The 26,533-nt window shown below is 45.2% G+C and overlaps 1 long non-coding RNA gene across 1 annotated transcript in view; it reads left to right on the top strand.

Moving 5' to 3' along the window:
* LOC135968793 (uncharacterized) overlaps positions 1–24,569 on the top strand; it is a 105,172-nt gene extending 80,603 nt beyond the window's left edge. The window contains exons 5-6 of the long non-coding RNA XR_010583756.1: positions 6,732–6,999; positions 23,610–24,569. This is a non-coding gene — a long non-coding RNA (uncharacterized lncRNA). The remainder of the gene's footprint in view (positions 1–6,731; positions 7,000–23,609) is intronic.
* The last annotated feature ends 1,964 nt before the right edge of the window (positions 24,570–26,533 follow it).

Genomic DNA, 26,533 nt, shown 5'->3' on the forward strand with positions numbered 1-26,533 from the left:
TTTACATTCAGTAACATTTTCCATTTTGCAGTAAATCTACCGATGCAGCTTGAACACATTTCCCCCTGCTCCTCCCCAGGATCCATTTACCGCCACCAATCAAGGGCTTTCTTTTATGAGAATGGAGGCGAATGCTTCCCGTGTGTGTCTGCCAACGTCTCATTCGCATTCGAACCATGATTATCTCTTACTGGAGCTTCATTGTCCCTGCTATGGGAGCAATTGAGGTCCTCTGAAGCCAAAAATCTGAGTTAGTCTCTATCATTGCTGTATCTCTGGTGCCTTGCATGGCACCTGGCTTGTAATAGGTGCTTACCGAATACTTGTTGAACAAATATTAAACATGTGAGCTGTGCCAAAGCTGCTTTGGTTTGCAAGACCAAGATTATTTGACAATTGGAGAAGTAGTGGAGAGAACACAGACCTTTGGTCATATTAACGTGAGGTCTAGTCCCAACTGTACTACTTATTATATATGTGCCCTTGGGCATGTAAGCCTCAGTTTCCCCCTTTTTCTGATGGTCCTTATTCTTACCTATCTCTTAGGTTGTTGTAGCAAGTGAAATAATCAGCACATAGTATGCTATCCAATTAAGTACCATTTATTAACAATAATAGGACCTGCAGCTGGGGTGGATCATTCCAGGGAATTGATCAGATATTGGGAGCCATTCAGGTAAATACAGTCACTGCTGCAGTTAGGGACTTTTGTAGATTCTCCTATAAAGCACTGTTCTTGGTTTCTCAGGATTCCCTCCTCATTTGGGTTCCAGTCATGTAGGCCTGAAATTCAATACGCAGAGGGAAGCTCAAACCAATTCATGATGTGTATCTCCTCCGGTATGTGGGCACAGGAGCCCTGGATGTTGGAGGCAGAGAGTTTAGAGAAACCCTGACTCATCACACTCCACGTGCACAAGAGCCTGAGGCTCTGACAGGTGAAGTGACTTGCCCCAGGTCATCCAGTGAGTCAGGGATGCCTCAACTTGATCTGAGATCTCCTGATTTTTTACACCCTTGTTTCGTTTCCTGCACCGAGAGGCTAGTGGTTTGCATTTTGTGCTTTAGTGGCCAAAGTGCAAATGCTGTTAGAGCTGAGCCTATGGAGACCCACATAGCACCTTTTTCCGCAGCATTCAATTAAATCCCTGATTCAGCTCTTTGAGGCCTGACAGCCCCTCATGAGAATGAGGCATGCAGGAGAAGCATTTCCAGAAGGGGCTTCTCAGAGCAATGCCTTAGAAAAGCAGCTCTGGCCGTGGCTCGGATGCCCTTGTGCTGCAAGGTCAGCTTCTCAGACAGGAGCCTTTGATGGCAGAGCTGCTTCCCTGCAGGAAAATAGCAGCTCGTACAATCAACCCAGCCTCAGGGCACTTGGCTTCTCTCTACCATGTCCTCAATCCTTATTCAGGGAGGGAGGTGTTCTTTGTGCTCAGGGTCTGTTTGGAGATTTTTGGCTTACTGAGAGGCTTGGCACTTAAGAGAGAGTCTTGGAAGTGCCAGGTTCTCCCCGTTCAAAGTCTGGCTCCACCACATTTGGTGGGGTGAGCACTGGTGAGTCATTCGGTCTCTCTGCCTCTCAGTTTTCTCATCTGTAAAATGGGGCACTCCTCCTAGGGTTGCTGTGAGAACTAAGTAAGTCAAAGACAAATGGTGCTTGGAAGAATCTTTGGCACATAGTAAGTACTCAATAAACACCATCTATTGTTATTAAACATAGGTGCTCAATTCCACCTTGATTCATGTTCCCAGCTCTGTTTCTCATTGACTGTGGGACTCTGGGTGAGTTACTTGACTGCTCTGAGCCACAATATCCAATCAGACAAATAAATATAATACCCATACTGAGAGCTTTTGGTTGCCACATATTCATCTTTGGGACAAACTGGGCTTTGGGGGCATTTACACGGATACCCATACACCCCTTCTTACATAGGAGTTTGAGTTTTTGTGTATCAGGGTCTGCAAGGCCATCTCAAGCTCATGTGATGATGACCCCCTGGCAGAAATTCCTCTCCAGGAGGGTCTCTGTCTTTGCCTGTGCAGCAGTGTTTGTGCCAAGGACTTTAATATTTTATTGCATTTTTGTGATTACTATAGAAAACCAAGCAAAAAGAAGAAGTGCTGATCTTTCTGGTAAAGAAACATGAGTCTCATAAACTTAGTACAACCAAGCCAAAGAACGAAAGAAACAAATGAGAATATAAAATCATAAAAGCCACCTAACACAGCAGATCTTTAACTTTTAGCTGGAAGATCTTTGGGATTAGCTTATTGTACATTGCACAATTGTGAAAAAAAAGAATACAATTAAAAGACATATATGAAAATAGAAATACATGGTCGAAGATTGCATCAGAAAAATGAGGTTAAATTGAAGATTGTATACAGATGTTATCCTTTCCTCCCCCAACATTGGAGTTGATTATTTGAATTCTGTACACATTTTTAAGTTGTGCATTATATATGTAGGGAGGGCTGGTGATCGCTCTGTGTGTTAAAGGCATGGCACAATGCATGGTACATCGAGGTGCCTCATAGGTGATGGCGATCACAATTATTATTATTATTTTTGAGATGGAGTCTTGCTCTGTCACCCAGGCTGGAGTGCAGTGGCGCGATCTCTGCTCACTGCAACCTCCGCCTCCCGGGTTCAAGCAGTTCCCCTGTCTCAGCCTCCTGTGTAGCTGGGATTATAGACGCGTGCCACCATGCCTGGCTATTTTTGTATTTTTAGTAGAGACGGGGTTTCACCATGTTGGTCAGGCTGGTCTTGAACTCCTGACCTCGTGATCCACCTGCCTCGGCCTATAGTCATTATTTTAAGGTTGCTTGAGAAGATTTCGAGTTGATTGAGTATAGACTGAAAGCATTAGAACATCAGTCATCATCTTAGTAATTCATAAATTAACTCTGGCATCCCTGGTGGGCATTCCTTCAGCTTCTGCTTGCATACCGCCAGTCTTGTGGAGTCCTTTGCCTGTTCCTGCAGCCCATTCTCTTTTTAGGTGTGGCTGAGTGCACCCACTATGTGTCAGCATATTTCCCTGGGTCTTCAAGCCCTATGTGGACCCACAGAATTAATAAAGTCCCTTTTGCGCATGGAAGGGTACCTAAGTGGACTACCCATCCTTTAATAACTCATTCACTCACAAATATTTCCTGAGCACCTACTGCGTGCTGGCTTCTGAGCTGGACCTTAGAGGAGTTCCAGGGCCTAGGAGAGAGACAGATAATTACAATATGGATTTATAATTACAGGGGAATTTTAAGCTGAAAAAATAAGGAGGGGAGTACTGTGGAAGCCCCAAAGAGGCATCTAGCCCCATGCAGTGTGGTCATGGAAGGCTTCCTGGAGTAGGTGACACTAGAGCTGAGTTTCAGAGGGCAGTGTGTGTGGTAGAAATGGGGAAGGGGAAGGAATTTGAGGTAGAGTGAAGAGTATGTATGAACAGACACAGAATTCAAGAGACTGGCAGGTCTGAGTAGAGATGCAGATGGGGGGATTGGAGTGCGTGAGGTACCTGAGGATAAAGATGGGAAGGTTGGAGGGCTCAGGAGAGCTTTTATGCCAAGGCAGAGTTTGGCCTCTATTCTGAGGATGAGGAGTTCCTCCAGCAGCCCTTTTGGTCACTCTAACCCTGAGATAGGGTCTCCTTCTTCCGGGCTAGATCCTCTCTAGGTGGGTTCCGTGCTGACTGCTGGTCTGCTCTTGGCTTTGTAAAGTGAGAGCCAGTTCCAGGGTTCCCAGGACTCTGGCAGTTTCCCAGAAGCAGCTGTGTATCCTTTCCTTCTTTCCCCCTTTCATGATCCAGTGGTAAGAACTTAGCTTTGGAGTCAAACAGACCAGTGTTAAGTCTCAGCTTTGTGGCTGGCAACCACTGAGCCTTGGTCAGCCTCCTTAATCTTTATCAACCCCAGGTTCCTTGCTTGAAAAATGAGGATAATAATAAACGTAGGCCGGGCGCGGCGGCTGACGCCTGTAATCCCAGCACTTTGGGAGGCCGAGACGGGTGGATCACCAGGTCTGGAGTTCAAGTCCAGCTTGGCCAAGATGCTGAAACCCTGTCTCTACTAAAAACACAAAAATTAGCTGGGCGTGGTGGCACCTGCCTGTAATCCCAGCTACTTGGGAGACTGAGGCAGGAAAATCGCTTGAACCCGGGCAGCAGAGGTTGCAGCGAGCCAAGATTGCGCCACTGCACTCTAGCCTGGGTGACAGAGCAAGACTCCATCTCAAAAAAAAAAAAAAAAAAAAAAAAGTAGCAAACTGTTACCGGCAGTTACTGTGTGCAAGGCACTATTCTAAGGACTTTGTAAACATGAATTCATCAAAGTTTTGCAACTCTTTGAGGTCAGAACTATTATTATCCCCATTAAACAGATGAGAAAACAGAGGCACAGAGAAGCCCAAAGGCTTCCAGTTGGTAAGGAGCAGGGCCAGGGAGCCAGTAGAACCTCTCTCCTGGAGTTGACATGAAGATCAAAAGAGCTAAGACATACTGAGTCCTCAATGCACGGCCCGGCACATAGCAGATACTCAGTAGACAACAACTCTCAGAGTGATAGATGCCCTGAGAAATGCATGGAGAAACGTTATCAAGCAGAGAGCATTCCCCAGAGTTAAGCAAGCTCCCTTTATCCAAGGGAGGCCACAGAAGCAACGCCTGATCAAACTGACTCATTAACTGCAGACAATAGAAAATGACACATCAAGCCTTTGTTGAAAGAGACTGGAACAGCCATTGATTTGAAGCCGGACGTGCCTCTTTCTCCCTCAGCTGATTGACTGGCTTCTGAAGGCTCTTCTTTCCATGTAATTAAAGAGCTAACTGAACTGTCAAGCATGTTCCTTCATCAGCCACCATCATGCGGTGGGAGGAGGGCCATCTGATAAGCCACAGATATCCTTCTGTCCAGTTCTTTGGCTAAAAATCCAGCAAAGCTTTGGGGTTTGCAGCCTGTTGCTCTGTCCAGTTTTGAATCTCTGAAGGCCATGTCACCCTCTCTTTTGCCATCAAAGGAAGATATTGGCAGTTGAAGCCAGTGATTGTACAAGAAAAGAAGATAGTTGCAAAATCACTAGATGTGAAACTTGGCTGTAATTGGCTGGAGAAGGAAATGGGAATGATGGAGGGGAGGAAGCTGGTATGAGCTGGGGACTGCAGAGTGGAGTGTAACCTGCTTGTACTGCAGAACTAGCAGATCTGAGTTTGGATCCAGGCCTGGGCACTTCCTAGCTATGGACCTGGGGCGAGGGACCTTAGCTCTCTGGAACCTCAGCCTCTGCATCTATAAAACCCGCATAAGCAATTCACAGGGCACTTGTGAGGATTAGAGGAGATGGTATTCAAAGGTGCCTGGCACATGGAAGATACTCAAGAAAGTCAACCGTTGTGGACTATAACGTGTTGTTCATCTGTTGGAGCACACAGCTGTTCCCTGAGGGCTATTTACACTTTTGCTATTACCACCCCGTGGGAAGGAAGTAGGAGAATGTATTCCTTGAACTTAGACCCTGGGCTTTCCTTACAACCACTGTTAGGGCAAAAATCCCTGATAAGCAATGGAAGAGCAGGTCTGGTGTCAGACATAGGAGTGACCCTTTCCTAACTACTGCCAAATTCACGCCCACGGTTTAGTACAGGCATTGATGGATGAATCTCCTTTGAAACAGACGCTGGATGGTGGGTGGGAAGAGGACTTAGCTTGGGGTCAGACTGAATTCACATCCACTGGACCCCATACAAACTGTGCAGTGATAGGGACTTGCCTTCCTTTTTGAGCCCTGGTTTCAGGCTGAAGATTGGGGATTAACAGCAAGGAGTTGGGATCATGTAGCAATGAGGGGAGTGAGCTTTGGATTCAGCCTGGATTCGAATGATTGTCCTATTGCACTGGTTCTCAGCTGGAATTGGCCCCCAGCCTCCAGGGGACATTTGGCCATGTCTGGAGACATTTTTGGTTGTCATAACTTGAGGGAGTTGCTGCTGGCATATCTAGTGGGTAGAGGCTGAGGATGCTCTTCAGCATCCTTCAATGCATAGGACATCCCTTCACAACAGAGAATAATCTGGCCCCAAATGTCAGTAGTGCTGAAGTCAAGAAACCCTGCTCTATTGTCTACTAGCTTATGAAGTTACTTAATTTGGCCAAGCCTCTGTTCCTTCATTGATGGAATGCAAATGATAAACAGTTCCTGGCCGGCGTGGTTGTTTTCAAAACAGAGCTCTTGTGACACATAGCACAGCATCAGGGACCTGGCAAACCCTCCATAAATATAAACCTGGATTTTCATGGGATTAAAAGTCAATGGCATATGGCCGGGCGTGATGGCTCATGCCTGTAATCTCAGCACTTTGGGAGGCTGAGGCGGGCAGATCACCTGAGGTCAGGAGTTTGAGACTATCCTGGCCAACTGGTGAAACCTCATTTCTACTAAAAATACAAAAAAATAAAAAATAAAAAAACAATTAGCTGGGCATGGTGGCACACGCCTGTAATCTCATCTACTTGGGAGGCTGAGGAAGGAGAATCACTTGAGCCCAGGAGGCGGAGGTTGCAGTGAGCTGAGATTGCACCACTGAACTCCAGCCTGGGCGACAGAGTGAGACTCCATTAAAAAAAAAAGTCAGTGACATATAGGCATATATTAACTGCTTCCATATCGTTTAAGTCCACCGGTAGTGGCAGGGACATGAGGATGATGGTGATGTGTTTGATTTTTACAGGACCTTGCCGTGCCTCTGAGGTCTTCCCTCAAGCCTGCACTTCCTGATGGAACCCTGTCCCTCACATGACTCCACTTCAAGGTGATGTTCAAAGTCATTGTCAACATTGAAAAAGGAACAGACGTGTCCCTGGAGATGGTGATTGTGGACCGCGGGTCTGCTAGTGCTGAGAATCAAAGGCAGCTGTCTGCCCCTGGCTTTTCCTCTCCGCTGGTTTTCTGAAAGCTGTCTCCACCATGAGCAGTCATTGGGACTGACTTCCCCGGAGGTAAGGATTGTGTCCTCCTCTCTTCTATTCTATCTGGGCCTTTAAAATAGGAATTTTGTCCTGTGTTCTCCAGAAAATCCTGGGGAGGGGTTCTCCCCTCTCTCTTCACCCTTTACTCTTCCCTGCGGGAGAAAGAGCGGATTTCCCCGGAGCTGGAGCTTGCCTTCCATGGCCTGTGCTGGCCGCAGGTGTAGAAATTGTTCCCTACAGTGGGGAACAAGAAGCAACATGAGAAGTTGACTGTCGCAGGCTTCTCCCCCTTCTCTAGTGCTGATCATCTCACAGGCCCCGGAGAAGGATCAGGGCTCTGAACAGATGCAGCCCCGTGGCGAGCAGCTTCGGACGGTCTCCCTCATCCTTGTCTTCTGCTTGCATTAGGCTGAATCAATTGGGTGTGGCAGGGGAGAGGCTCTGATGCATTTTTCAAATCTGTCTGTTCCATAATCATTGAGGTCAGGTGTTTGAGACTATCCTGACCAACAGTCACCTTCATTATTTGCAGGTTCTGTATTTGTAAATTTGCCTACTTGCTAAAATTTATTTGTAATCTGACAATTAATACTTGCCACACTATTTTTTTTTTTTTTTTTTTGGTGGGGATGGAGTCTCACTCTGTTGCCTAGGATGGAGTGCAGCAGTGCGATCTCAGTTCACTGCAACCTCTGCCTCCTGGGTTCAAGCAGTTCTCCTGCCTCAGCCTCCTGAGTACCTGGGACTACAGGCATGTGCCACCATGCCCGTTAATTTTTGTGTGTGTTTTTGGTAGAGAAGGGGTTTCACCACGTTGGCCATGGCTGTTCTTGAACTCCTGACCTCAGGCAACTGGCCTGCCTTGGCCTCCTAAAGTGCTGGGATTACAGGTGTGAGCCACTGCACCCGGCCAATACTCGACACAGTTTCACAGTTGTTGACGGACAGGCACCGAAACGTGAAGAAGCTGAGTCGTGTGACGTGCACCTTCCCGTCTGAGGCTGAACAAGGCAACATCCTGCCTCCTTGTATCAGCAAATAAGTGTTATCATTGTGGTCTATTAAGTGCCACCTTTATTTTGTGCATTTGTGTGTGTGTGTGTGTGTGTGTGTGTTTTTTTTTTTTTTCTGTTTAAAAAGGCCAAGTGTAGTGCTGAAGGCTGAGGCAGAAGGATTGCTCGAAGCCAGGAACTTGAGACCAGGATGGGCAAAAAAGCGAGACCCTATCTCTACAAAAGGAAAAAGTAATTTAGCTGGGTGCAGTGGTGTGTGCCTGTAGTCCCAGCTACTTGGGAGGCTGAGGTGGGAGGATAGCTTGGGCCCAGAAGTTTGAGGGTGCAGTGAGCTAGGATTGTGCCACCACACCCTGGCCTGGGCAATAGAACAAGACCACATTTCTTAAAAAGAAAAAAAAATACATACATACACACACACACACACACAACCTCGATGATTAGTAATTTAAAAATACACACACACATACACAATCTCAATGATTTAAAAATACACACACACACACACACACACACACACATACACACACACACACACACACACACATATATATATAGCATCTACCCTTGATAATGTGGTTGGCTTCATCCAGTCAGTTGAGGGCCTTAAGAACAAAAACTAAGTTCCCCTGAGAAGAAAAAATTCTGCCTCAAGACTCTAACATGGAAATCCCACCCGAATTTCCAGGCTGCCAGTTTGTCCTGCAGGTTTTGGACTTGCCAGCTTCCACAATCTCATGGGCCAATCTCCTAAAGTTTCTTTCTGTCTCTTTGTGTTTTTATCTCTCTCTCTCTCCCACCTCTTGTTGGTTCTGTTGTTTTTTTTTTTCCCTGAAGAATTCTGACTGATACAGATACCCAGGGCCTCAAACACCATGCTTCTTTTATTTATTTATTTTTGAGACAAAGTCTCACTCTGTCACCCAGGCTGGAGTGCAGTGGCATGATCATGGCTCACTGCAGCCTCAACCTCCCAGGCACAAGCAATCCTCCCACATCAGCCTCCCAGGTAGCTGAGACTATAGATGTATGCCATACCTGGCTAACTTTTTGTATTTGTTTTTTGTAGAGGCAGGGTCTCACTAGGTTGCCCAGGCTGGTCTTGAACTCCTGGGATTAGGTGATCGGCTGGTCTCAGGCTCCCAAAGTGTTGGGATTACAGGTGTGAGTCACTGTGCCAGGCTCACCATGCTTCTTAACCATTCTGAGAGCATAGATCCATTGAGAAAATGATGTAGGACTTGGGCCTTCGCTCCTAAAAAATGCACATGCATACATAATATTGTGTGCAAGCTGAGGGATCTGACACACAGGTTTAGAATCCTTGAGCCAATGCTGATAAATCCCTAAACTCTATCCTCCCTGACTACTCTCTTGAGCTGCAGTCTTACTTGGCATCTCGTCTTGGCTGTTTGACAGGACCTCAAACCCCCAAAACAAAACTCTTCATTTTTCTGCCCTGTTTCTCCTCTCCTGTTCCATTTGTCGGTGAATGATACCGTCACCCACCCAAGACGGTGATTTTGGGTCATCCTTGCATTTTTCCCTTCCCCTCTCCACCCGTATCTAAACAATCACCAAAACCTGTCGAATGCATCCCCACTGCCAGGGGCCAGCTTCAGGCCTGATTGCCTTCCTCCCTTGGATTACGGCGTTGGTCTCCTGATTGGAATCCCTGCTTCCAGCCCTGCTCATGTTCAATCTGTTCCTCATTCAGAAGCCAAAGTTGAATTTTAAAGTGAACAATAAAAAAACCATTTCTGAATTATGACTGTTTCCTGATTAAAAACATCTTTAATGTTTCCACCTTGTCCTCGGGTATTGCCAGAGCCAGCATGGCTTATGAGACTTTGGCTCCGTTTCTGTGAATCCATGGCTCATTCATTCCAGAAGCATTTCCTGAGCACCTTTATGTGCCGGGCGCTGTGTTAGGTGCTGGGAATATAGAGGAGGGTGGTCCTTGTCTTCAAAGTACTAGCTGCTTTATCCTTGTATCTTCTAGCCATGCTAAGATAATTCCTCTCCTCTCCTCTCATCTCTTCTCCTCTCCTCTCCTTTTTCTTTTCTTCCTCCCTTTCTTCCTTCCTTCATTCCTTCCTTCCTTCCGTCCTTCCTCCCTTCCTCCCTTCCCTTCCCTCCCTCTCTCTCCTTCTCTTTCTCTCCCTCCCTCCTTCCCTTTCCTTCCTTCCTTTCTTCCTTCCTTCCTTCTTCCTTTCTTTCTCTTTCTTTTTCTTTCTTTCTTTCTTTCTTTCTTTTCTTTCTTTCTCTTTCTTTCTTTTCTTTCTTTCTTTTCTTTCTTTCTCTTTCCCTCCCTCCCTTCTTTCTTTCTTTCTCTCTTTCTTTCCCTCCCTCCCTTCTTTCTTTCTTTCCCTCTTTCTCTCTCTCTCTTTCCCTCTTTCTCTCTTTCTTTCCCTTCCTTCCTTCCTTCCTTCCTTCCTTCCTTCCTTCCTTCCTTCCTTCCTTCCTTCCTTCCTTCCTTCCTTCCTTCCTTCCTTCCTTCCTTCCTTCCTTCCTTCCTTTCTTTCTTTCTTTCTTTCTCTTTATTTTTTTCTTTTTTTTTTGAGATGGAGTCTCGCTCTGTCGCCCAGGCGGGAGTGCAGTGGCCGGATCTCAGCTCACTGCAAGCTCTGCTTCCTGGGTTCACGCCATTCTCCTGCCTCAGCCTCCCGAGTAGCTGGGACTACAGGCGCCTGCCACCTCGCCCGGCTAGTTTTTTTTGTATTTTTTAGTAGAGACGGGGTTTCACTGTGTTAGCCAGGATGGTCTTGATCTTGTGACCTCGTGATCCGCCCGTCTTGGCCTCCTAAAGTGCTGGGATTACAGGCTTGAGCCAACGCGCCCGGCCCTTTTTTTCTTTTTTTTAGAAATGGTGCTTTGCTCTGTCGCCCAGGCTGGAGTGCAGTGGTGCGATCTCAGCTCACTGCAACCTCTGCCTCCTGGGCTCTAGCAATTCTCCCACCCCAGCCTCCAGAGTAGCTGGGACTACAGGCATGTGAGATCATGCATGGCTAATTTTTGTATTTTTTGTAGAGATGGGGTTTTGTCATGTTGCTCAGGCTGGTCTTGAACTCCTGAGCTCATGCGATCCACCTGCCTTGGCCTCCCTAAGTGCTGGGATTACAGGCCTGAGCCATGTACCTTTTAGAAAATTAGTATTTTAAAAATCATTCCTCTGACCATTTTGAATTTTGACTCCTTATGTACTTTGCTTTTGTACTGAACTCTGTATGTCTCTGCGAACTGGACACCAATCACTGTGTCTAGCACATAGTTGGCGTTCAGAGATGTTGGTGGTGTTGAACGGATGAGTTGGAAAACAAACATTCAAAATTTGATGTTTCAAGGTCCACTTTTAGATATGGATTCTTAAGAGCAATGTCTGCTTTTGACTTTCAGACTGTAGTTTTTTGTCCCCTTTTCTCAGGAAGCTTTGAGTCTTGGAATGTTGCCTATAAAGAGAATTTGGGATAATTAAAATTGATTTGCTGAATGGTTTTCATGATCATAACCAGATATATGGTGCCCAAGGACAGATGAAGAAATTAGCCCTTGTTCATACCAGAGTCATTTACATGAAGAGATCTAATGGAAAAATCATCATTTTGGATAAAAAATGATGCATAAAAAGTTATAGAATATAAATGCAAAGTAGCCGGGATTTATGTTATGCTTGGGGGAAGAAAAAAGAAAAGGAAAACCCAAGATTAAGACTGTAAATGAATGGAGCATGTGGCTTGGAAAATGTCCTCTCTTCTCCTATTACTGACACCTATTGTGTGCCTGGTACCAAACCAAGCACTTACACACAGAATCACCTTTTATCCATACAAATCCCTGCTTGGTGAGAATTACCATTTCCATTTTACAACTGAGGACACTGAAATTCAGCATATTTATGTAAGTGGCCCCAAGTTCCTACAGTTAGGAAGCGGCAGAGGTAGGATTTGAACCCTGGTCTCCCTGGTGTCAAAGCTGCTGTTCTGGGTCACAGTTGTAATTTCTTAAAACACGGTGCAAAAAGCCCAAAAGGTGGACTTCACACTTAATCCCAGCAGTCACCCCAAGGCTCTCAAAACTCCTTCTTGCCAAGGTCAGCACTGGCTCCAAGATCCAGGAAGGGCTGGGCTTTTTTTGTTGGGATCGAAGGATCTTTGGGAAGACTCCATCTTGGCCGGATGTGCAGGTGGAGTGCTCCAGCTCTGAGGACCAATCCTGGAAGAGAAAACCTGCTCCCAGTAAGAGAAAAATGTCCCTCCCTCTGCCTCTTTGGTCAGGGAGGGTTATGTGTGTGCCTGCATGTCACAGGGAATATGTTTGCATGTGTATGGAGAGGCCATGTGCTCCTGTGTAAGAGGGTGTGGGTGTGTCTGTCTCTCTGTGTGTATTCTGTGTGCGTTTGGGTGTTACATGTTTTGTGATCATTTATGCCTGTAGGGATCAAAGGCCTAAGAGAAGAGGAAGGAGGCTGTACCTACTTGTAACTTAATATCTTTTTTTTTTTTTTTTGAGATAGAGTTTTGCTCTTGTTGCCCAGGCTGGAGTGCAATGGCATGATCTCGACTCACTGCAACCTCTGCCTCCTGGGTTCAAGCGATTCTCCTGCCTCAGCCTCCTGAGTAGCTGGGATCACAGGCGCCCGCCACCATGCCTAGCTAATTGATTGTATTTTGTATTTTTAGAAGAGACGGGGTTTCACCATGTTGGTGAGGCTGGTCTCGAACTCCTGACCTCAGGTGATTCGCTTGCCTCGGCCTCCCAAAGTGCTGGGATTACAGGTGTGAGCCACTGCGCCCGGCCTAATATAATTTCTTTTATTTCTGTTATACCTGGTTTCTTAGTCCTTCTTGTGTTGCTATAACAGAATACCACAGACTGGGTAATTTTTGTGTGTGTATGTGTGTGTGTGCATGTACACATACAGATGTGACTGCGTGCATGTGCTTCCTATGAAGTATAAGTAGGCAGGTCTCTGTGCGTGCACTCACCTATATCCCTGTGTGGTGTGTGTGTGTGTAGAACCACTTGCAACACTGAGGAAGTGTGTATACAGCCAGCCTGATTTCCTGCCAAGCTGTTTAGCAGGTTTCAGAGAGTGTCTATTTACTTCTTATTGAAACTGCTCGGCAATTTCATTTTCCATTTGATCAAATGGGTTTTGTTGATCTTCCATAAATCTCGCTTTGGCAACTCCAACTCTGCTGATTCTCACATCTCTCATTGTTCTCAACACTGGAGTGTCTCTTATGAGGTCTCATATTCTGCCCCAGCCTTCCTGTGATGTCAGTTTCCTACTGGGCTGTGGTCCCGTTTCACCGGCCTGGACACTGGGAGGCCTGGCTTCAGGAGCAATGTCCAGACCTGTCCTCTTAGCCCTTCTGAAATATAAAGATGATCTTGGCTATTGGTAAATTTGGCATTATCTTAGGCAGCATGATATGAGGCACAGAGGATAGATTTTGAATTAAATGGAACTATTTTCAAATCTGGCTTTGGAATCTACCAGATGAATGACCTCAGGCAAGTCCTTCTTTTTCTTTTTGTCATGAAATCTCATATGACAAAGAGAATTATAAATCCTCAGTTGAAAGAATAAAAATAATGTCTTCAAAACATTGATTACTTAGTAAGTGTGTCAGGTAGATGTAGCTGCATAACAAACCATATCAAAAGTTAGTGGCTTAGAAGCTATGAACTTTTTTTTCTTGTTCATGATTCTTAGTGTTGGCAATTCAGGTGGGTTTTGCTGGGTAGCTCTTCTACCCCTCGTGGGGCTTCCTCATGTGTCCATGCTCAGATGAAGGTTGAGTTGATGACCTTGCATTTGGAGGTTGGCTTGCTGTTAGCTGTGGTCTCTTGGTTCTAATGTACCTGGTCTCTCAGCCTCCAGAAGACCAGCCTGGGCTTGTCATCATGATGGAGGCAAAGGCCCAAGAGAGACGGTAGAAGCCTGCAAAGCCTCTTAAGAGCTCAGCTTAGAGCTGGAACACTGTCAGTTCCACTATGTCCTATTTGCCAAATGAAGTTAACCAGCCCATCTTAGGTGCAAATGGTGGGGAAATAGACTCTACTTCATGATGGGAAGAAGCTGCAAATTCACACTGGAAAGGATGTGGAAGCAGGGAGACCCATTAATTGGAGCAATCAATGCAATCATAATACTGCAATAGGCAGTCAATGTTTGCTGAATTGCTTGGAACCTGGGAGGCACTTATTGAATATTAATTAATGGTAGTTAGTGTAACCTGTATAAGTCACGATATCTACATGGTCCAGTCTCAGCACAGATTTGCAGTAAAAGAAGTTGCAAGCCAGGTGCCATGGCTCATGCCTGTAACCCTAGTGCTTTGGGAGGCTGAGGCAGGAGGATTGCTTCAGCCCAGGAGTTCAAGACTATCCTGGGCAACATAGCAGGACTCTGTCTCAAAAAAAAAAAAAAAAAAGAAAAAAAATTAGCCGGGTGTGGTGACACAAGCTGTTAGCCCTAGCTACTTGGGAGGCTAAAGCAGGAGGATAACTTGAGACCAGGAGTTCCAAGAGTTTGAGGTTACAGTGAGCTATGACACCACTGCACTGTAGCCTGGGTGACAGAGCAAGACCTTGTCTCTAAAAAAAAAGAAATTGCATTATGGAAGACAATTTAGTTGAAAGAAATTAAAACTTTTACTCAGTCTCTCAATCATCTTAAAAAATCATAGCTCATCTCTCTCACCACAAATTACTTCCTAAATCTTTGCAGTGGCTCCTGGGAAAAGATCAACTCATCTCCTTCTCTCTTAATTTCCTAAACCCTGACACTCTGCCCCAAAAACTTTCCTGTCTCCCTTTTACTTCATGTTTCCACCTTTGTTCTTTATTATATAAATCAACTTAGCCTTTCTGGATCTTTACATTTCTTTCTACTTTGCCCTTTTAACACACACATAAAGGGGAACCTAAGAACTGATCCAGTAAGAAATAATTTTTTTCTCTTTAAAAGGCCAAAAGGGAGTGAGAATGGAAGGGGAGAGCACTGTACCTACTAATAACTTAATAGCATTGGTTTTATTTCTGTTATACCTGGTTTCTTAGTCTATTTTGTGTTGCTATAACAGAATACCACAGACTGGGTAATTTATAAACAATAGAATTATATCTGGCTCATGGCTTTGAAGGCTGGGAAGTCCAAGAGCATAGCACTAGTATCTGGCAAGAGCCTTTGTGCTATGTCGTCCCATGGTGGAAGGTGGAAGGGCAACAGAGGGCAAAAGTAAGTGAACAAGAAGGAGCTAAACTCACTTTTGTAAAAATTCACTCTCAAGATAATTCAACTTCTCTCCCAATAACAACCTTAATCCCTTCATGAGGGCAAAGCTTTTGAGACTTAATCCCCTTTTATTAGGCCCCACTTCCCAACACTGTGGCATTGGGGATGAAGCATCCAACACGTGAATTTTGAGGGACAAATTTGGACCGTAACACTGGGGTGTTGTTATGTTTAAAAGAGCTCTTCTGCACTTGCTTCAAACTGTTTTTCCAGCTTTTTCCCTCCTCCTAGCCTGATTTTTTCTTTTGAATGCAGAAAACTCTGCTAGAATGTCAGTTTCTTGGGAATCCATCATCAGGCCCCAAGAGAATATTCCTCAGAATGGTCAAAGAGGAGGGTGAGAAAGGGCTGGGATATTGGGTGGTCTACCAAGGGTGTAGGCACCCAGGGTGGTCCATTTCCTTCAGCCAGAATCCTAGTCTTCCTTCTTCCTTCAGTGGGGAGCCCCCACTCTGTCGAACCCCTGAGACTTCAAGGACATAGCACAGAGTGTGAGAGATTAGTCCTACCTCATTCCCCAGTTCATCCCAACCACTATCTATCCTAGCCTCATCTCTACATTGGTCTCTCTGACCTTCTCATCTGCCCTAGTCATTAATTCATGGTCTTTGGTTTCACCGTCTCTCATTTTCCTGGATACCCACATCCAGGCTTGTTCTTTCCTTTCTTGCTTGGGAGGCGTTCGGAATGCATCCTGGTAACTCGTTTATTCAGAATGATGAGAATAAAACATACCGACAGCCTCCTCTATGCCAGACACTATGCTATACACTTTGCTTGCATTATTAAATGTTACTTTACTACATGACTATCTTACATACCTGTGAGTTGGGCAAACATGACCATTTCCGTCTTACAGAAGAGGGGAGGTGATGCTGCCTGCCCAAGGTTATTTAGCAAGCACAGCTGGAATTCAAACCTAGGCCTGGCTTACTTTAATGTTTATGCTTTAGAAACTACATCAAATGGTCTCTCCAACCTAGGGTGAACAATGCACTGTAGTTTGTTTGTTTGTTTGTTTGAGATGGAGTTTTGCTCTTGTTGCCCAGGCTGGAGTACAATGGTGTGATCTTAGCTCACTGCAACCTCCGCCTCCCAGGTTCAAGCAATTTTTCTGCCTCAGCCTCCCGAGTAGCTGGGATTATAATTACAGGCACCCACCACCATGTCCAGCTATTTTTCTGTATTTTTAGTAGAGGCGGGGTTTCACCACATTGGCCAGGCTGGTCTTGAACTCCTGACCCCAGGTGATCCACCTGCCTTGGCCTCCCAACTCATTCTAGTTTTATGGGAGCTTTCATGATTTTAAAACAGAAAGCCCTGCATCTCGGGATATCACTCTATCCCTGGCAAGGTAGGGTGATTGATCACTCTGCCCCAACTTGAGCCTTCTTGTGTGAAGAGCCTGGATAAACAGTCTCATCAGGGAGGTCTGGCTCAGCACTGAAGCCTCCTCCTGCTTCCCCTGATCAGAAAAGGAGAGTTCTGAGATCCTCTGCATCTCCTGCATCCTCTCCGATTCCTGACACCTGTCTTATTGCCTGCTTCTTGCCTGTGCAGTCTTGTGTACCGTCAACATCTGGTTTGTTCCACTTTACAAATACACACAGTGCTGAAGGCTACTACTGGCACTGGGATTCTCTGCATCCGCCTCAGTAGCTGAAGCCTCCTTGGGACCCTTGGGTGATGTAACAAGGTAAGAATTCCATCTGGTTTGCAGAATCTTAGTATTTTTTTTTGAGACAGAGTCTCACTCTGTTGCCCAGGCTGGAGTGCAGTGGTGTGATCTTGACTGACTGCATCCTTCATCTCCTGGGTTCAAGCGATTCTCCTGCCTCAGCCTCCTGAGTACTGGGATTACATGCATGTGCCACCATACCCAGCTAATCTTTGTATTTTTAGTAGAGACAGGTATAACCATGTTGGCCAGGCTGGTCTCGAACTCCTGACCTTGAATGATCCACCCACCTCAGCCTCCCAAAGTACTGAGATTACAGATCTGAGCCACTGCTCCTGGTCTACAAAAAATAATTAAAAAAAAATTAACTGGGTATGGTGGCATGTGTCTATAGTCCCAGCTATTCAGGAGGCTGAGTCAGGAGAATCACTTGAGCCTGGAAGTTTGAAGCTGCAAGTGAGCTATGATTGTGCACTGCAGTCTGGGTGACGGAACCAGACCCTGTCTCTGAAAAAAAAAAAAAAAAAAAGGGGGAAAGGCAAATATCCAGATGATTCCCTCCACCCCCAAAACAAACTGATTTGTCCTTAAAAATCTTATTTTATTTTTAAACACTTTGGGATTTTAAAAATAGAATTCCCCTGATGATTCTCTCACTTAAAGACTTCCATTTAGATCAAGGAACTTCAAATGTCCAGGCACCAGAAATACTGCTCAGAACTATATATTTCCTCTCCAACACGCAGCATAGATGTCTGTCTCATAAATAGGGGGAATGCCAGATGTCCCCAAGTGTGGACTTAACCAGTACAAAAAGCGCAAATATATCGGACACGCAGACCTAGACAGGTTTGCTACATAACCAGAGAGATCACTGGATTTACTCAGTTCCAAATGAGCAGTTCCCCTTTTAAGCTTCTTCAAGCTTGGCATCTGTGGGACTTTGTAAATACCCAGCAGAGCTCAGGAGAAGTAGTCCTGAATTGTTTAACAGCCACAGCAATTACTTTGTTTTATACACGACATTCTTACCTTATCCATCTGGGAGAACAACAGGTGGAGCAACTAAAAAAAAAAATTGTGTGAGTGCTTAAGTGGCTCCAAGTTGAATATTAAACAGAAACCCTCAGTGCCCCATGATTCTGGAGATTGGTGTGCATTGGTGATATACAACAGAAGTCAAATCAATATTCATCCAGAGAAACAAATTAGGAGTGAACAGTTTCATCCTTAGCCAAGTGTGCTGAACTCTCAAAGGATGTAGAAATGAAAGATTTCCTCAGTCCTCTGTGCATGCCCCAAAGAACATCTAAAAGCTCTCCAAGGTTAACACTAGAATAAAAAAGACCTCTGGCAATTGTGATATTGTGAGAATTTCCATTCGATAAAGATAATGGGATTTTTAAAGTACTTCTTGGTTTCTATTAGGTCCATGCTGGGAAAATGATGGGAAAAATCCAGTAAAAATGTTTTTTAGTATTAGTGGGAAATAATATAGAGAAGAAAGAAAATCCCCCACTAATGAGGGACAATCTAATTTCTGGAAATGGCCATTGTGTTGGATAGATTTTCTGTAATTTCAATTATTAGTATGATTGATTAATCTTGGGGTGACCAATAAGAATGTAAAGAGTTGTCTGGTCACAGATTCTAGGGAATGGGAGATTGCGAGTACATCAGTTTATGCCTTTTTCAGCATCTCAGCTTGTCTTATCCCACTTTGTAAATTCTATGAGTTGAGGGAAAGGAGGGAAAGGTCATGTGTCTGTTCTCTTAGGACACAGTCCAGTTCAGGTATCTGAGTGGTCACCCCATGTCTGTGTGACTCCTGAAATGGCGATGTCTTGTGAGGTTTCTAGTTGCAGGTGCCATCAGAACCTGAAATGGCGATGTCTTGTGAGGTTTCTAGTTGCAGGTGCCATCAGAACTTGGAGGCCAAAAAAATATGGTGGTGGTCCAAGACGGACATCTGTCAAATGGGTAGTTTGAAAGATGGACTCTGGAGCTGAGATGCTGTGTCTTTTATGGATATTGAGACAGAGAATCATGTTATCTAGATTTTGGGAAGAGTGGAAAACCTCTTCTCCCACAACTGCAGGGAGCTATGCAATGGAGGATTTGAAATCATGTGCTGGGACAAGCTAGAGTCACTCCTCCAAGCCACCAGGTGTCACTGGTGTGCCCAGGCGGCAACGAGTCCAAGTTTTCCCGGTGGATGCGGAAGCTGGAAACCAGCAATCCTGTTAGTTCCCCAACCTGGTTGCCCATCAGAATTCCTTGGGAAATTTAAAGAATAATTCTTGGAAATTACTTCAGACCCACTGAATCAATCGAGGCCCAGAAATGAGTATCTAAAAAAAATTGCTATATGGAAGTAGTCATTATTTGGGATGTGTGTGGCGGGGAATTGTCGCTGTATATTATATCTCTACTTAAATAAATGTCCCAGGTGATTTTATAGTTGCAGCAGGTGTTTGGAAAAATCAAACTAAATGTCTTTAACAAAGAAGAAGATTAATTTTCTAGGAGTTGAGGGACTTGCTTAATGCCACCCAACACAGAGCCATGCCTAGAGGCTAGGCACCTCAACTCAAGTGGGGGGCCCTTCCCTCTAGGCAGGGCTGCAGCTCCTAAAGTAGTTCTGGAGACTTCTGGGAAGGTTTTGTGCCCTCCCTTGCTATCCCCCTCCCTGCCCCCACCAAGCCCAAAAGACACATCCATAGAAGAACTGGTTTATTTGGCAGAATATAATCTTCTTATCCTCTCTGATAGCTCTCCCCTCACCTCATTCTCCAGAGCTCCCACATGCAGAGGTCTGATCCCCTCTCCTCCAGGTGAGTGGTCTCCATGGGCAATTGGACAAAGCAGAATGGCCTACACTCTGTCACAGCTAATGGGTTAACGTGTAACATTTATTGAGCATCTAGTACATGCCAGGCACTTTCCCGTCCATTTGAATGTCACATCAACATTCTGAGGGCTAGGAATTATTATTTCAACTTTCCAAATGAAGAAACAGGCTCAGAGAGGTGAAGAAACTCAATCAAGATCATAAAGCTCAGAAATATAGAGATTGAAGTTCAGGTGGTTTTTTTTTGTTTGTTTGTTTTTTTACAAAGTCTTGCTTTGCCTCCCAGGCTGGAGTGCAGTGGCGTGATCTCTGCTCAGTGTAACCTCTGCCTCCCAGGTTCAAGTGAGTCTCACTGTAACCTCTGCCTCCCAGGTTCAAGTGAGTCTCCTGCCTCAGCCTCCCGAGTAGCTGTGACTACAGGCGTGCACCATCACACCCGGCTAATTTTTGTATTTTTAGTAGAGATGGGGTTTCGCCATCTTGGCCAGGCTGGTCTCGAACTCCTGACCACAAGTGATCCACCTACCTTGGCTTCCCAAAGTTTTGGGATTACCGGTGTGAGCCACCATGCCTGGCCTCAAGCCAGGGCTTTTGGGCTTCAAAGCCGTATTAATCATCATCATATGGGGTCCCCGTAACTCTCCCATCACATCCAAAGAATTTCAGTGATTCTCACCTAGTTTAGAAACTAACCCACTCTCTGGGTTAAAAAAAATAGAGTCTGTGAGTGTCTTTTTCAGGTGAAAGTAAGAACCAGGGATATTATTTAATACTTTATAAAATTTCCAAAAATATTGAACTTTGAAGGAAATAAACTATACAGCAAACTTAGTGCACAAATTACCACTTTTCTCTGGTGGATCTCAAAGAACTTTTAAATCAGAGAATTCTTACCTAGGAGTAGGCCTTGGTGAGGTCGCCATTAGTATTAATGAAGTCCTTCATGTTCTTGACATCCGAGACATTTTCCCGAGGATGGAGGTCAAGTTCGGGCGTTTGTAATCAGTTGATAAAAGACATGTGTGCACAGCCACATGGGAAATTTATGAATATTATCAAATAACGATGTAGGGTATAATTAAGGTTGAGCTATTAAGTACTAATTAATTAAGCTGTCAGATTTTAATCAAGGAATTGATTGTTTCTGTATAGAGCTCCGATGGTTCCGCATCTTTGCAAAGCTCTGGAACCCTGTTTTGCAAAGATTAACAAATTAAAAGGCCACACTTCAGCTATTACGTCCTCTGCAAGAGGCAGTGAGCTTTTCTGCTTCCTGGAGAGTGTGGATTCAACAAATTTCTGATTCTTACAGAAAGCCAAAAAGATAGGTGAGCACTCTTGGATAGGCCCAGACCCAAAGGTTGTACTTAGGGTGGTCATTATTCAGATATTTTTAAAAAACAATGTTTTGAGTACCTACTCTGTGCTTGAAAATACATTGTCTCACTTTCTCCTCAAAGCAACCCACTTTACAGAAGAGGAAACTGAGGTTTAAAGCAGGATTGAAACCTTCTCACTATCCTGTAAGTGAGGCCAAATGTCTTCAGGGGAGGAGCGGTGGGTTTGAGTTTGTTTTCCCTGAAACTGCGTATGGACTGAACTCTCTTTGCTTTTGGTGATACCATTGTATCTTTTTCATTTTCATTTTTTATTTTATTTATTTATTTTTTTATTTTTGAGACAGAGTCTCGCTCTGTTGTCAGGCTGAAGTGCAGTGGCGCGATCTTGGCTCACTGCAACCTCCACCTCCTGGGTTCCAGCAATTCTCCTGCCTCAGCCTCCCGAGTAGCTGGGACTACAGGTGTGCACCACCACGCCCAGTTAATTTTTATATTTTTAGTAGGGTCGGGGTTTCACCATGTTGGCCAGGATGGTGTCAATCTCTTGACCTCATGATCTGCCTGCCTTGGCCTCCCAAAGTGTTGGGATTACAGGCGTGAGCCACTGCGCCCAGCCTATTTTTATTTTTATTTCATTTTGCATCACTACTTCCTCTATTGCCAGTCTCTCTTCCCATTGCATGAAGATTGCTTATCTCATGAAAAACGCACCCATTTTTGGAGTCATACAGATCAGGGTTTAAATTCTGACTTTCCTAGTTACTGGTATCAGAGTTTGAATATGTTATTTTCATTCTTCTGAACCTCAGCTTTCCCATCTGTGAAATGGGAGCAAAGCCCCCACCTTGCAGAGGATTAGGTGGCATAACAGCCTCATTGTATTGAGCACTTTCTATCCTTCAGGCGTGGTGCTAGGCACCTTATATTCATCAGTTCATTTACTATTCCTCACAGTAATCCTGTGCTGTCCAGTAGACTTTCTGCAGTGATGAAATATTCTATAGCCACCCTGTCTATCCCTTTAGAAAGGTCGCTGGGTCTAGCAGGGACAGTGCATCTTGCTCAATCTCATCTGCCTTGGAGGGTCATCTGTTTATAGGCAGGAGATTAAATGGACTTGGATGGTGGACTGGCTGAGAGGAACTTGCAAAGTGTGGAGATTGATTATATGGTGTGTGTTGGCTTCTTGGCAAGAGTGGTCCCGTGCTTCGGCATTTGGTTAGTTGAAGCGAAGGCTGGTTGTGTGCCGGGTTCCACGTGGAGCTCTTTACATGAATGATCTCATTTAGCACCATAAGCTAAGTGACCTGAAGACGGGGAAATGGAAGCTCCAAGAGGCTAACTGGTTTGTTCCTGATCACACAACATCTATGTCGTGAAGAATAAGCTCTTGATGGGACAGGCCTTTGGGATCCATCTCAATGGGCAGGAGAGCCACAAGAGGAAGCCGGGGTTTTGCATGATTTGCCCTCAGTAGCTGTGAACAGGGTGGGAGAAGGGAGGTGATGAGCTAAGGAGGAATATGAACAAAAGGGAGCAACAGAAAAGAAAGTCATTATAATAACAATAATAATCATCATAATTATGCTGGTTCTCCCTGTCCTCTCCCTGGAATCCCTGTGACTCCCCCACACCCAACACAATGGCCCTTTCTGGAGACATCTGGGACCACAGCATCTGTCATCCTCAGAGTAATCATTAGAAAAGAACAGCAGTTATCTTTAGAGCCAATGGAAGCAAACTCACCAACATTTAAGGAGATGTGTCTGCATTTAATACTTTGTTTCTTTAATGGAGCCATAAGAATGCCAAGATTTACACGTTTTGGGATTCCTAATTGAATCGTGTAAGTGGAAAACACGAGCCCTGGGAATCTTTGGAAACACTGGCGAGCGTTTTGTCAATGTCAGGTTGCCGAGCCGGCTTCCTTCCAGGACAGCTTGGTGGCTGCGCTGGTGAGTCTCCTGCACTGGGGCGTGTCTGTGCCGGCTCATTTCCTTCCGGGACAGCACTGTTCTCCTGCAGGAAAACTCCAAGAAACAAATGAAAACAAAACAGTCTTTTTGGCGGTTGCAAGGTGGTGCGTCTGAGCCTTCTGTCCCTGCCCCATTTGACTGCCAGGGGTGTAGTTTTCTGTTATTTTGAAGCACTGGGCAAGGAGTCAAGGCCTTGGGGCTTGAATCCTGACTCTGCTATGTTCTAGCTGTGTGACTTTGCGTGAGTTACTAAACCTCTCTGAGACTTAATGGCTAATTCTGTTAAAATGGAGGGCACTATTTAAGGGTTGTTACAGGTTGACCTTTTTTTTTCCCCTAAGAAGACATATTTAAGTTTTAACCCTTGGGGCCTGTGAATGTGACTTTGTTTGGAAACAGGGGTTTTGCAGATGTAATTAAGATGAAATTATACTGGAGTAGGGTGGGCGCTTACTCCAGTATGACTGGTGCCCTTACAGGAGGAGAAGAGACAGACACGTGGAGGGAGGCAGCCATACAGAATGGAGGAAGAGATTGGAGTCATGCTTCCACAAGCCACAGAATACCTGGGGCTACCAGAAGCTGGAATAGATAAGAAGACTTCTCTCCTGACACGGAATCAACCCAAATACCCATGAATGATAGACTGGATAAAGAAAATGTGGTACATATACACCACGCAATACTATGCAGCCATAAAAGAATGAGATCATGTCGTTTTCAGGGACATGGATGAGGCCGAAAGCCATTATCCTCAGCAAACTAACGCAGGAACAGAAAACCAAACACTGCATGCTCTCAGTTGTAAGTGGGAGCTGAACAATGAGAACACACGGACACAGGGAGGGGAACAACACATGCTGTGGCCTGTCGGGCAGGGGGTGGGGAGGCAGGGAAGAGCATCAGAAAAAAATAGCTAATGCATACCGAGCTTAATACGTAGGTGATGGGTTGATAGGTGCAACAGAGCACATGGCACACGTTTACTTATGTCACAAACCTGCACATCCTGCACATGTACCCTGGAACTTAATCAAATGGAATAAAATAAAATAAAAATAAATAAAATACAATGAAATAAATAAAAAGAAGACACGTCTCCTGGAGGCTTCAGAGGGAGTAGGCTCTGCTGTCACCTGATTTAGGGCTTCTCGCCTCCAGAACGGTGACAGTAAATTCCTGTTGTTTTAAGACACCCAGTAGGCACTTTGTTATGGCATCTTTAGGAAACGAATACAAGGGTGGATGACTTTAAGGAGTCAAAGGACCTATTTCAGTGCCTGGCAAGAATAGATGTCCAGGAAATGTATGTTTTCCCCTTCCTTCATAGCGTTTGGGGTCCTGCAATGTGAAGGAAGAGAGACAGGGTGATGTAGTGGTTTAAATCACACTCTAGAATGGGCCTGCTGAGGCTTGTATTCTAGCTCCACCACTTGCTTTGTGACTTTAGGTAGTTGTTAGACCCTTCTTGTCTCAGTTCTAAGAAAGAGAAAAGCAGCCCCTGACATCCAGGAGCTGGCCTGGTACTATCGACAAGGGCTTGGAGTTGCTAGGAGCTGGCTCGGCACTCACAGGTAGACCCTGGTGTTGTGTTGAGCATAAACAATTTCGCAGAACGCCAGCATCAGAAAAGGCCCCTCTGTAACAATGACAGGTCAAGATGAAAACAAGATCACTTTGTAATCATGTCCACGCACAAGCCAAACATCAGCATTGTCTAAACCACAAAGATGACCAAAGGATCCCTGATCTTGGCTAACGGGAGTAACCTCTGTTTCTTTACCAATTACAGCTTTGGCTGTGCCTCATTCCTCACCCTCTAAAGGAGATTTATCAAAATAGAATTACTCTCACTTCATGACAGTATGCAATCCAGAACAAAGCCCTGCTTCCTTAAACTCTTCCTAAAATCACCTAACACGAGCCCAAAGAAGCCTTTCCAACACCTCTTTCCTGAGATGCCCCATGACTCTCCACCGTGTGTGCTCTCCCTCATGGCAATGAGTCCAGAATCCTAACTTGCTCAATGGCAGGTGTGGCTCTGGTGGTCTTTGTTGACTGTCAGATGAGGAATAAAACAAACCAATCTCCCTAGGGTGCAGTGGAGGTCACAGAGTTCGCATATTGCTTTGAGCAGTACCTCTTGCCTGTTGGGTAGTGGATAAATGTCTGCTAGAATTAGGATTTTTGCAGACTGACACTCAGCATCCATTCCCTTTGCTTTCTATAACAGTATTCCACATTTCCTTCGGGAGCCATCTTTCCTCTATTCTCACGTCATGTGCTCTGGTTCTGGTTGAGCCGTTCCCAGCTCCGGGAGTAGACATGTGACTCAGGCCGGTCCAATCAGCATGGTCCATTCCCTGACTGCAGTGATTGGTTCAGGGGGAGCATGTGGCACCAGTTGGTCCAATCAGAGCGTGTCCTGGGACTTACGTGGAACTCCGGGTAATGGCTTCTTTCTTTTCCAGCCGTGGTGAGAGGATACGGTCAGGATCTGTGAGGGTCACCAAGAGGATCCCAAAAATGAAGGTGGTGAAATGGAAAGCATACCGTTTATGGATCTTAAGTCTCATGCCCTATAAAATGGGGTGGGGATGGTGTCCTTTAAGAGATATTCCTATAGAGCAATAGTTTCCTGGGTGCCACTATGGATAATTTAAATCTTACTATGGAAAAGAGGAGGCAAAATGCGCTGCATGTTTTTCGGTTCTAGCAGTGGTGTGTTTTGTTTTAAAATGGGGTGATCCTGCTGCTTTGCTATGACCTTGCTGTTGGTTGGTCTCTGAAGCTCAACCCTGCAATTTAGGTTTTCCCTTGTATCCTGGAAGTCATCATGGTACAGGAGAGGTCACTACATGGCCTCAGCCCCCAAGCGCAGTCGTCCAGAAGAGATAGCAGTTAAGGTGTGAGAGTGTCCTGCCCTGCGACCAAGGTGGATGATGAGGAGGGATGGGAGGCAGGCGTCTTCTCTTCCTTGCTCAGCTGGATCAAGCAAATTGAGGCCTTTGGTTGCCCTCGATGAAGTTGAGTGTAGTCGTGTGGTACAGTGGATGGAGTTAGGTTTTGGAGTCAGAAAGACATGGGGTACAAACCGTCTTATGGCTGTGTGACTTGGGGGAGACTCACTTCCCTTGTCTGAGCTTCTGTTTACTCATTGACAGAATGAGAAAGACCATAGTATCAATATTATAGCACAGTCGTCGTAAGTAGTTTTTACCTTCTGTCTGTATCAAAATCCTTCAGTTAGACAAGTGTGCTTCTCAATTGGAGTCACATAGCAGGATACCGCAGTCCGAGACTAGATTAGAGGTTCTCAACCTGAGGTGATGTTGCCCCCCAGGGCACACTGGGCAGTGTTTGGAAACAGTTTTAGTTGTCGCAGCTAGGATGAGAGTGGTGC

The sequence above is a fragment of the Macaca fascicularis genome, chromosome 20 (assembly GCF_037993035.2).
Source record: "Macaca fascicularis isolate 582-1 chromosome 20, T2T-MFA8v1.1".
In the NCBI taxonomy this organism is placed as follows: Eukaryota; Metazoa; Chordata; class Mammalia; order Primates; family Cercopithecidae; genus Macaca; species Macaca fascicularis.